Source organism: Trichomycterus rosablanca, chromosome 1 (assembly GCF_030014385.1).
Source record: "Trichomycterus rosablanca isolate fTriRos1 chromosome 1, fTriRos1.hap1, whole genome shotgun sequence".
Classification (NCBI taxonomy): domain Eukaryota; kingdom Metazoa; phylum Chordata; class Actinopteri; order Siluriformes; family Trichomycteridae; genus Trichomycterus; species Trichomycterus rosablanca.
In genome coordinates this window covers 55,923,094-55,935,874 of record NC_085988.1, presented here as the reverse complement: position 1 = coordinate 55,935,874, position 12,781 = coordinate 55,923,094, and positions in this window count along the sequence as shown.

The window sequence follows — 12,781 nt, the reverse complement described above, 5'->3', positions numbered from 1 at the left end:
TGTAGAACTACAAAGGGCTCCTATATGGTAAGTGTAGAAAAAAAGGAGGTGGTTTTAATGTTATGGCTGATCAGTATTGTTAGTTCTGCTTGCAAGTTCACACCTGTGTTATTATCTTTTTCTTGCTTTATTGTATTTAGCAGCCTGATCATTCCTTATTCAGCTCCTATCAGAAACTCTTTAGTTGCTTTTAAATCGCTCATGAAGGATCCTGATAAATACTGTATCAAAGAACAGAGACTAAACAGTTGTGAATATAGTCATGACTATGTTTTACACAAACAATAAATACCTTTCAGTAAACAACAGAATTATACAAAAATTACCTACAATACTTACAATACATTACGTTACAACTACAATACTTAAATTAAAAGATGAGCAAAATATAAAGAATAATTATAGCTTTATTATCTGTCAGGTAAGGCTAATAAAGATTCTGAATGGTTGTGCATGTGTTTGGGTGAAAGTTGTGCTCATAATTAATTAGTGAACAGGGTTTTGTTGATTTTGCACACAAAACTGTAAATCTGTACATTATCCTTTATCATTACCATACATAACATAATCTGATGTTCCTAACTTTGTTTTACTCTACATTAGTTGCCTGCGTCAACTATGTATTTCAAAAACACACTGATTCTTTTGTCAGTCATAATTTCCTTTTCTTCCGTTGTTTGGTTGCTTTCTCTATAGGCAAGCAGTAGATATGCATAGGTATGTTTTTGTAGTAGCTTGTCACCCATGGCCTGTAAAAGACCACAGAGATACATAGTTTCTTGTATTTTTAAATTTTAACAATCATAACAAAATATATAATTTTATATAAAGTTGGGACAGTATGGAAAATGCAAATAACAAAAAAACACAGAGTTTCTTACATTTACTGAACCTGAGATGTTTCATGTTTTGTCTGCTTAACTTAATTTCATTTGTTAATAAACATCCATTCCTGCTTTTCAGGCCTGCAACACATTCCAAAACAAGTTGAGACGAGGGCAATTTAGGGCTAGTAATGAGATGAAAAAACTAAATAATGATGTGATTCCAAACAGGTGATGTCAACAGGTGATTGTAATCATGGTTTGGTACAAAAGCAGCATCCAGGAAAGGCTGAGTCTCTGATGAACAAAGATGATCAGAGGATCTCCAGTTTGTCAACAAATGTGTTAGAAAATTATTGAAATGTTTAAAAAACAATGTACCTCAAAGAAAGATTGGAAGGGATTTGCATATTTCTCCCTCTACAGTGCATAATATCATTAAACGACTCAAGGAATTGGGAGGATTTCAGTGCATAAAGGCCAAGGGCGCAAGTTTAAGCTGCATGCCCGTGATCTTTGATCCCTCAGACGACACTGCATCAAGAACCGCCACTCAGCAAAAGCTGATATAACCACATGGGTGAGGGATTACATTGGCAAACCTTTGTCAAGCACTACAATACAGAGTTACATGCACAAATGGCACTTAAAACTTTACTGTGCAAAAAAGGAGCCTTATGTTAACCATGTCCAGAAGCGGCGTCGACTTCTCTAGGATGAACCATCACACAGTGGAAACATGTATTGTTGTCAGATGAATCAGCATTCCAGGTCGAAGACGAAAAGCCCATCCAGACTGTTATCAGCAACAAGTCCAAAAGCCAGGGTCTGTCATGATATGGGGCTGTGTCAGTGCCCTTGGCAAAGATCATTTACACTTCTGTGATGGCAGCATTAATGCAGAAAAGTACATTGAGATCTTAGAGCAACATGTGTTGCCTTCAAGACATCATCTTTTCCAGGGACGTGTTTGCAAGAAGAATGGGACAAAATAAAATCTGAAACACTAAACCACTTGGTATCATCAGTGCCAAAAAGTCTTTTAAGTGTGGTAAAAAGGAATGGCAACAGCCCCGGTTCTGGACTGCTTTGCTTGGGGGGGCAGTAAAACCTAATGAGGGGGCATGTTGATAGTCATGTTTTTGAAGCCAGAAATATATTCAAGGCTTGATTTGTGCATGAATGATGACAGCCAAGCTATTGATACTGGCTTAAAGTGATGTATGAGGTAAAGAAATAAAAATGCATGTTTTCGAACTTAAACTTAAAACCCAATGATTAAAAAATACATGTTGATTATGTAAATGGAGAAAAAAGATTATCTAATTGTATTTCATTTTAATACGCCCCCTTAATTAAATTGCCATTAGTTCATTAGCCTAACCGCTAACGGCTAATAAAATAATTTAAGCAACACCTATGTAAGAGGTAAGTAACATTAAAGCAACGAAAAACCACAGTTAAGCAAATATTACCATGTGGAAGTCAGTTTAAACTCAGAAGAGTGTTTACCAGTATACCTGCCTCTCGCTCACACTAACAGAACATAAACTGCCGAACTGAACTGTTTGGGGCAGTCTGCCGATTTTTATATGACTCAAAGAGCCAATCAGGAATAAGCAAGGAAATATCTTCACACTGTAAAACAAAATGCATTTTTGTGATTGGTTCAGAGATAATTTTAAAAATAGCCGTTGCTTGCATTGTGCTTGGGGGGGCAAAGACACAATTTGGGGGGGCAATGCCCCCCTCAGCCCCCCCCTAGCGCCGGCCCTGAATGGCAACATTACAAAGTGGTAAATGCTTTACTGTTCCAACTTTTTTTGGAATGTGTTGCAGACCTGAAATGCAGGAATGGATGTTTATTAATAAATGAAATGAAGTTGTCCAGACCACACATGAAATATCTCGGGTTCATCCTGTCTGCAATCAAATAAAAGTCAAAGTAAATGTAAGAAACTCTGTGTTTTTTATTATTTGCATTTTCCATGCTGTCCCAACCTTTTCTAATTTAATCATATAATCATATCATTTCATGCTTCTTTTTCCCATAACAAACAGAAAAATTCTATCATAGTAGCCTCATACACCACTGTTCCAGGTTTTCTCCATTGGTTTTCTCAATCGCTGTGGTTTGCTGGAGCCCTAGTGCCTTAGCAATGGCTTTGTAACACTTTCCAGACTAGATTTTAATGACCTACTTTAACCACCAAATTTGAATTCTTTTAAATGTTGCATGTGCTGTTTTTGATGCCTTCTAGCCTGCTTCTATTGTTCTGTTGTTCTATTTAAGTAATGTTTAAATTCAACAGGTCTGACAGTAATCATGCCTGAGTGTGGCTAGTGAAATTTAACCCACTTGCCAATTAAATCTGCCTAACTGGTTAATTTAGTATTTAAAGGGGCAATTCATTTTCACATTGGGCCAGGTAGGGCTGAAAACCTTTCTACTTCAATAAATGAAATCATTACTTCATCACTTACTTACATTGTGTTTATTTGGGTGAAGTAGTGTGATGATCTGAAACATATAAGAACTTTTTCAGAGCACTGTATCATTGTAAGTTGCTCTAGGGATCAGTGTCTGCTAAATGCTGTGAATGTAAACGTATAACTTCACCCCACGTATCCTCAATTTGCTCACATCAAAAATAGCACAAATGTTCTCAATTCTGCATGCATAAATTATAAAATAATGGCATACAGGTATTATTATGTGCAATAGTTAATGAAATAGCAGTTTTATGAAAGTCTACATGTTTTATCTTTGTTTGATATGGATATTATTAGAGAGATCATACTTAGCAATGCGCTGACTAAGGCTGAGGAAGCACAGACTTCTCAAGTGTTGACGGTTTCCTTCCTGCTTTATTAGGACCAGTTCTTTCTGTCTTTCATACTTTACAGAAAGCTTATGCCTCAGCTCCTGCTCAATACACACCAGCTACTTAACACATACAGAACATGCCAACACACACACACACACACACAATAAAACCAAATTAGAGGGCTTTTTTGGTAAAGCACATCATTGTACCATTTACAGAAAACTAACAAACATAGTGGAAGTTTACAGATGTTTTGGGGTTGCTTTTCTGTTTTTGGCACTGGATGGAAAGGTGTGTGTGCATGGTATCATGAAATCAAAAGACTACCAAAGACATTTTGGAGCGTAATGAAGGTTGATCTTCAGAGGTGTCTGCAGGTCTGTAGATCTTTTAAGGTGATTGCTTAAACAGGCTATATTAAACCTGGCTGTGTTTTCTTAGCTTAACTGGATAAAACTCTGAATAAAAATTGTTGCGCACATTAGGATAGTGTGCACACTTGCTAACTTTTTTTTTTATTTGTATTTTCAAACGTGTCTTACTTTAGTTCTTTTTATGTACTTACATGTTTTATTTTAATAATCTGAAGTCCAGTTTCATGTGTAGGTGTCAATAAGTCAGTGAAGTAATTCTCAATCTTAAGTTGATTTTCAGTGTACATGAACAGGTGTTAGTTACATTACTTGTAAAACCGATGGACAAGCCACATGCACACAAGTAGTACACCACGACATCTACATGTGTGTTGTCTGACTAAGGTGTAACAAGGCTTTCTTTCCTTGCCGGTATGTGGGTACCATTTGCAGATATTTAATCAAGGTAAAATAACACCTTGGCTAAAAGCCACCAACATAAAAGGGATAACAGCAAATGTATAAAGTGGCCAAATTATTAGAAACAAAGGTAAAAAAAAATTAAAGACACAATACATCTGCCAGTCTCAACGGAGAAAATGGATAAAAAAGGGTATGTACTGACAACTCCAGTTACAGCAATATGCAAATGGGTCCCCTACCACACCAACTCACACTCCTGAGCGTGAACCCAACTTAGGAAAGAGGGTAGTCATATTGCCAAAGGGGCAATCCACTCCCAGAGGGCAGTTTCCACATAGGGGACCTACAGGCTGTGATACTGGAGTGAGTTCCCAGAAATAAACAAATTTTTTAGCCAGTGGAAACCAGAGCGGATCAAGCAATCCAGCACCACAGCTTCAGAGAAATGCAGATATGCCAACCAAGGAGAAGTTATGTGAATCTAATTAACACTCATGAGGCACAGGTGTCTATTACTCAAGAGAGATTGATATATCAGAAACAACTGGACTTCGTACCCCACCTGCCGGCCAAACTAGGCAGTGCAGACAGATACAAGGCACAGGTGATTGTCAACTGTGAGGTTGACAAATCAACATGCTGCTAAGGCTGTGTCCTACGGTGGCCAAGAAGTGCAAAACAAATTAACATCTTAGAAAACAAAATTACAAAAAAAACAAAAACAAATTTACAACAAAAACAAATTTACAAGAGCTGAAACACTTTTACCAATGTCGAAACAAATTTACAAGAGCTGAAACACTTTTACCAATGTCGAAACAAATTTACAAACGGCCGATCTGACGGAAAGGGTAGGTACAATACACAGGAAGTGCTTGTTGCTTACCTGCTGTCAATCGAACTGTTTCTCAGGGGTAAAGTTAACGGAGTTTGTGATGGTAACGCTAAACAATAGTGATGTGCAGATGAAGCCTCATTAAAGCTTTTGAAGCTTTTTCCTGATTGTGCTGAAAATACCTGAGTGGGGGAGGAGGGGGGTTTGGTTAGGGTTGCACCTATAAAAAATATAACGGGTCTTACACCGTCATGAGAACATTATCAAAATGTTTTATTAGGGTGTTTAACATATATTATTTTCATTCTTTAAAATAATCAATCAGAACCATATTTTAGGCAAAACAACACACTCTGCCCACTGCGCTACTCAAACAGCGGTGTATTAAACAAGTTATGCTGATAAACCTGTGCACACACGGCGTTACTAAGCATAAAAGCGAATACTACTTAATATAATAACCAAACGCTTTCTAATTCCCATGGTAGCAGCAGTTTCCTTCTGTTTCATACATATTGCCTTGTCTCCCATTGATAAAAATACGGAACAAAGCGCGTCCTGTATCAGTTCAATATGGAACGCAGCGTTTAATCTCCAATTAAAAAAAATCCGTATTTTACGGGATGGTTGGTAACCCTAGTTTGACTGTCTCTTATATAGTCAGTGAAATAAAAGACAGCACCAAAGCTTTGAATCAGTCCCGCACATTCCTGCTGGTTTACTACAAGCTCCGATACACTGAGTCCAGTGTTACAAAAGTGAAACAGGCTTCAAAGCCTCGGTATCAAATGTTCCGTCCCTAATAAACAATGTTTTGTCCATTTTGTGTTAATTATTTCAGCTAGTTGGCCGCTTTTGTTTTTGTTGTGGGAATTCCTTAGATGTTTAGAAGAGCGGACGGTAGATAGAGATGCACAGGCCACTTCTAAACATCTGCACAAACAATCTAAGAACTTCCCACGAGAAAAACAAAAGCAGGTCAACTGGATAAAATGATTTCCACAAAATAGACAAAACATTGTTTAGCGTTACCATCACAAACTCCGTTCACTTTACCCCTGCGAAACAGTTTGATTGACAGCAGGTAAGCAACAAGCACTTCCTGTGTATTGTACCTACCCTTTCCGTCAGATCGGCCGTTTGCACATTTGTTTCAGCATTGGTAAAACTGTTTCAGCTCTTGTAAATTAGTTTTTGTTTTTGTTGTAAATTTGTTTTTGTTTTTTTTGTAATTTTGTTTTCTAAAATGTTCATTTGTTTTGCACTTCTCGGCCACCGTAGTATTTCCCCTTCTGCCGTTCAAACTAGACTGTGCAGAAAAACCCGACTCATGATCATTAAGCAGCTCCCAGGATGGCTGCCACCACATTACATAAAGTGTGAGCTTTGCTTGACTTACCTCTGCCAATAAACATTTACTGTTCTTTAATTCAGACAATTGGGTATGTAGTGCATCCAATGCAGTATCCTCTCTGACTGTCTTTTGAGTAGGAGCGAAATCAGTTGGTCTGTATGCACAGAAACTGAAAAAAAGAAATTTTTCTGTTTTAACATCCCTGTATAACAGCCATGTGTTTGGCCAGATGTATGCCTTCCCATTCTGTACTGTAATAATGGGCTTATTATTTTACCTAAGAAAACTGGTAGCTGTGCTATACATTTGACACAGTTCACAAGTCCCACTCATTTTGTTTTGGTGATCCTGCCATAATTAAACAAACCCTTTTTTTTATATTTTTTCAGCATAATGAAGGCAGCCTTATGGTTTAAAACTGCTGTAGGCACTTTTCTATTAGTTTATGTTAGCATAGGGTCAGCTTGATAAGAATTGGTTTGAGACCCATGCAATTTTTACATATAATGTTGTGAAAGGTAACAATAAAAATAAACACATAAACATATTATTAAAGCCTTTAAGGGAAAGTGGTAGCCTAATGGGTAGGGCTTTGAGGTATCAACTGAAAGGTTAACAGTTCGAATCCCAGCTCTGCCATGCAGTCACTGTTGGGCCCCTAACCCTCTCTGCTCCAGGGTTGCCGTACAATGGCTGACCCTGTGCTCTGACCCCAGCTTTCAAACAAGCTGGGATATGCAAAGAAATATATATATATATATAATAAAGGCATTCTATTTTATTCTATTTACAAATTGATAAGATTTACTAACAATCCCCACTTAAAAATATATAGTGGAATACAAATAATTAATTGTTCAGGTCACGGCAGGTCCAGTTCCACGGAAAACACTGGACAGACCAATCCATTGCAGGACTTTGGCTATATCTTGACCCTCAGACATAAGCTTAATGGCCATGGCCTGCCAATAGCACCACTATTTGTACCAAGATCTCCTGGCTAGCATAATAAGTCACCCGAGAGCAGAAATAAAAATAATGAAATAGAAAATAAAACAATTAAAACCATAGATTTACACGTACTTCTATGGCATTAAGCAAATATCCAAAGTATTTAAGAGACTTACAGAAGTGGCTTCTCAGTAAAAGTACAAATAAATCTGCTGGAACCATGGGAGAATAAAGACATCAGGCAGAACAGAAGCTTTTTAGTGGTAAAGTAAGGTTTATTTCAATTTAACTACTTCGTAAGGAATGGATCTTTAGTCATTTTTTGAAAATAGCAAGTGATTTAGCTGTTTGATCAGACAAAGAAAGTTCATTCTACCACCTTGGTGCTAGTAACGAAAACAGTTTTGATGTACCTTTCCTAGTTCTTTTGGGTGGATTAAGATGAGCCAGACATGTGTCTCTAATGATACGTGGTACAGAAGAGGGATTGATAAGTGCTCTAAGGTACAGGGGTTGGACAAAATAACTGAAACACCTGTCATTTTAGTGTGGGAGGTTTCATGGCTAAATTGGACCAGTCTGGTGGCCAATCTTCATTAATTGCACATTGCACCAGTAAGAGCAGAGTGTGAAGGTTCAATTAGCAGGGTAAGAGCACAGTTTTGCTCAAAATATTGCAATGCACACAACATTATGGGTGACATACCAGAGTTCAAAAGAGGACAAATTGTTGGTGCACGTCTTGCTGGCGCATCTGTGACCAAGACAGCAAGTCTTTGTGATGTATCAAGAGCCACGGTATCCAGGGTAATGTCAGCATACCACCAAGAAGGACAAACCACATCCAACAGGATTAACTGTGGACGCAAGAGGAAGCTGTCTGAAAGGGATGTTCGGGTGCTAACCCGGATTGTATCCAAAAAACATAAAACCACGGCTGCCCAAATCACGGCAGAATTAAATGTGCACCTCAACTCTCCTGTTTCCACCAGAACTGTCCGTCGGGAGCTCCACAGGGTCAATATACACGGCCGGGCTGCTATAGCCAAACCTTTGGTCACTCGTGCCAATGCCAAACGTCGGTTTCAATGGTGCAAGGAGCGCAAATCTTGGGCTGTGGACAATGTGAAACATGTATTGTTCTCTGATGAGTCCACCTTTACTGTTTTCCCCACATCCGGGAGAGTTACGGTGTGGAGAAGCCCCAAAGAAGCATACCACCCAGACTGTTGCATGCCCAGAGTGAAGCATGGGGGTGGATCAGTGATGGTTTGGGCTGCCATATCATGGCATTCCCTTGGCCCAATACTTGTGCTAGATGGGCGCGTCACTGCCAAGGACTACCGAACCATTCTGGAGGACCATGTGCATCCAATGGCGGTGCCGTGTATCAGGATGGCAATGCACCAATACACACAGCAAGACTGGTGAAAGATTGGTTTGATGAACATGAAAGTGAAGTTGAACATCTCCCATGGCCTGCACAGTCACCAGATCTAAATATTATTGAGCCACTTTGGGGTGTTTTGGAGAAGCGAGTCAGGAAACGTTTTCCTCCACCAGCATCACGTAGTGACCTGGCCACTATCCTGCAAGAAGAATGGCTTAAAATCCCTCTGACCACTGTGCAGGACTTGTATATGTCATTTCCAAGACGAATTGACGCTGTATTGGCCGCAAAAGGAGGCCCTACACAATACTAATAAATTATTGTGGTCTAAAACCAGGTGTTTCAGTTATTTTGTCCAACCCCTGTAGGTTGGGACTGGTCCATTCATGACTTTGAAGGCAAGAATTAATTTTAAATTGAATTGTGCATCTACTGAAAGCCAGTAAATACACAGTGGTGTATAAAGTATCTGAAGGCCATACTTGAGTAAAAGTACAAGTATCTTACCAGAAATTTACTTAGATAGAAGTAAAAGTCACCTTTTAGAATATTACTTGAGTAAAAGTCTAAAAGTATCTGATGTTTAATGTACTTAAGTATCAAAAGTAATTTGATATAAAATGTAAAAAAGTATTAAAAGTAGAAGTAAAAGTAAATGCTGTTAGTATAAACGGAAGCAGTAATTTTGAAAAATATGAAGATTGTTCTTTGGTTTGTTTATTAGGATTTTTAACGTCATGTTTTACACTTTTGGTTACATTCATGACAGGAACAGCAGTTACTCAATACACAAGATTCATCAGTCCACAAGGTTATATCAAACACAGTCATGGACAATTTAGTATCTCCAATTTACCTCACTTGCATGTCTTTGTACTGTGGGAGGAAACCGGAGCACCCGGAGTAAACCCACGCGGACACGGGGAGAACATGCAAACTCCACACAGAAAGGACCCAGACCTCCCCACCTGGGGATCAAACCCAGGACCTTCTTGCTGTGAGGCGACAGTGCTACCCACTTAGCCACCGTGCCGCCCAAGATTGTTCTTTTAAGCCTGTAAACCACCTTAACCTTTTTTCTTCCTTCCATCTGAACATGATTTGTGCCAATTCATGATTATAATCAGCTGTTCACATCACCTATTTGAAATCACGTCATTATTTAGTTTTTTTTTTAACCTTATTATTAGCCCTAAATTGCTCTGTTCCAACATTTTTAGAATGTGTTGTAGGCTAATTAATTAATAATAATTAATTAATTAATTAATAATGTTAAGAATTGTAATGAAGTTGACCAGACAAAACATGAAATATTTTGGGTCCATATAGGATGAAATAAGAGTCGATGTAAATGTAAGAAACACTGCATCTATTTTATTTGCATTTTCTATAGTCCCATTTTTTTTTTATTTGGGTTGTACATTCAAGTTATAGATACAATATATACCCCAATAACCAAAAACCACTGAATTTTGGCAGAATGAATTTGAAGCAAAACTCGAAAATAGAATATACGAAATATTTGGGTAAAATAAGCTGTATTTAAATAATCTTGTTTGCGCCGTATCTACTCCCTGATTGGCATGTGTTAAACTCAAAAAATATTGGTATTCTTACTTTAAGAAAACACCATTTCTAACTTATATGTCAACTTGAAGCAGCAGCTAAAAAAAATCATCCATAAAAAGTTGGATAAATTGAGTTCTTGTTGAGACCATCAAAGGGTTAAAGATGTGCATGTTCCTCAGCACCATGAATCTTTCCTCTGTCAGTGTAATACAGAAGTTATTAGAGGAAATATTTGTCTGTAGGTGAGTTTTTAAAAATGATGGACACGTCTTCATGTCTGCACTGAATTAATTACAAACTAGTTTAGTGAAACGTTTTATTTGTGGTTTGAATGTAATCGGTAGCTAGATATCCGAACAATGTTAATGCTAATAATAATAATTAAAAAACAAAGATGCTGAGCTTTACTTTGTTAATCATTCTTAACTTACATCAGTGTGTTAGACGGGGAGATTCTGAAATGCCGATATTTTCGTATCTTTGAGTGAACGACGCGCTTCACTCTGAACGTTTACACATGCGCATTAATGTGTTTAACCACCGATCTAATTTACAAGCGCAGATTCGCCAAACCTGCGTGCAGTCTGTCACACATCTCACGTCGTTTAGCTAAAAAAAAATTGTCGTTTTATTTTGTAGTAACGAGTAACGAATTTACATACGGTAAATGTATCGGAGTAAAAGTACACATTTTCTTTAGGAAATGTAGAGAAGTTAAAGTGAAAGTTAACGATATTCTTTTATACTCCAGTAAAGTACAGATCTAATCTACTTAAGTACTGTACCGAAGTATCATTACTTCGTTACTATACACCACTGTAAATACAACACATCTATCTCTATCTCAGTGCTTTATGTACCCACCCATTCACTCATTTACTCCTTACACTTTAAGGTTTTAGGTATGTTTTTGGATATTTTGGGTTGGGCCAAAGTACATACTACAGTATTTAAAGTAAATTCATGATTTGATGAGTAAACATGGATATTTAATCATGTCACAGTAACTTTTTATACAAGAAAAAAAACACAAATGTTATATATAACATGAAGGAGTGGGGCACAAACACAAAAATAATTAAATAATAAAAATCAAATAAAAGGACTTTACCTTGAATGTTTATGTCCTGTCTTCTCCACGTTTTCTATTTTTTGAGAAAAATGCATTTCTGTGTGCTCCTTAATATTTACCTGCACAACAAACTTAAAAAGTTGTAAAAAGTTATACATGGTGATGTAAACCTTAGCATTTGGTTATCTATGCCATTAGCACTAAAACACACCTTACCATGAACTTTGCCATAGTAACCATTTCCTCTTTGGCTCTGAGAAAACCACTGAGAATAATAATAATAATACATTTTATTTATATAGCGCTTTTCAAGATACTCAAAGACGCTTTACATAAGACAAATAATCAAAACAAATACGTACATACACCATACAAATCATAGTACAAAATCAAAATAGTACATCAACATCAAGAATAATTAAGATAAAAACAAAGAGAGCAGCATAAGACAGTTCATTAAAAATTAGCTAAATTATGAGAGAGAACAACAAATATAGAACAATTTCTTAAAATTAGACAGAAACAGGACAGATTTACATGCAATCAGGAAACTGAAAACTTTACAAGTTTTAGGATCTAGGACTTCACATTTCTGTCGTGATCTAAGTATAAAAACTATTAAAAAGAATAGCAAAAATAAAAGCATTTATTTTGTGTTGTTACAAGTTAAATGCCACTCTGAATAGATGAGTTTTGAGAAGTGACTTGAATTTGGACAGGTCAGGACAATCTCGTAGGTGTTTGGGGAGAGCATTCCATAAAGATGGAGCAGCTATGGAAAAGGCCCTGTCACCCCAGGTCCGGTGCTTGGTCCTAGAGGGTATGGACAGTAGGTTAGCCTCAGAAGAGCGAAGGCTACGGGAGGGAATGTGCTGATGGAGCAGGTCGGTGAGGTAGGATGGGGCCTGATTATGGAGAGCTTTGTGAGTGAATAGAAGAATTTTGAATTGAATGCGTTGAGCAACGGGAAGCCAATGAAGTTTTTGTAGAACAGGTGTAATATGATCACGGGAGCGAGTATGAGTAAGGAGGCGAGCAGCTGAATTCTGGATATACTGAAGTTTTTTTAGGATTTTGTTAGATGTACCATAAAGGATGCTATTGCAATAATCAATTCTGGATGTAATAAAAGCATGAATCAAGGTTTCGGCGGCAGAAAAGGAGAGTGATGGACGTAGACGT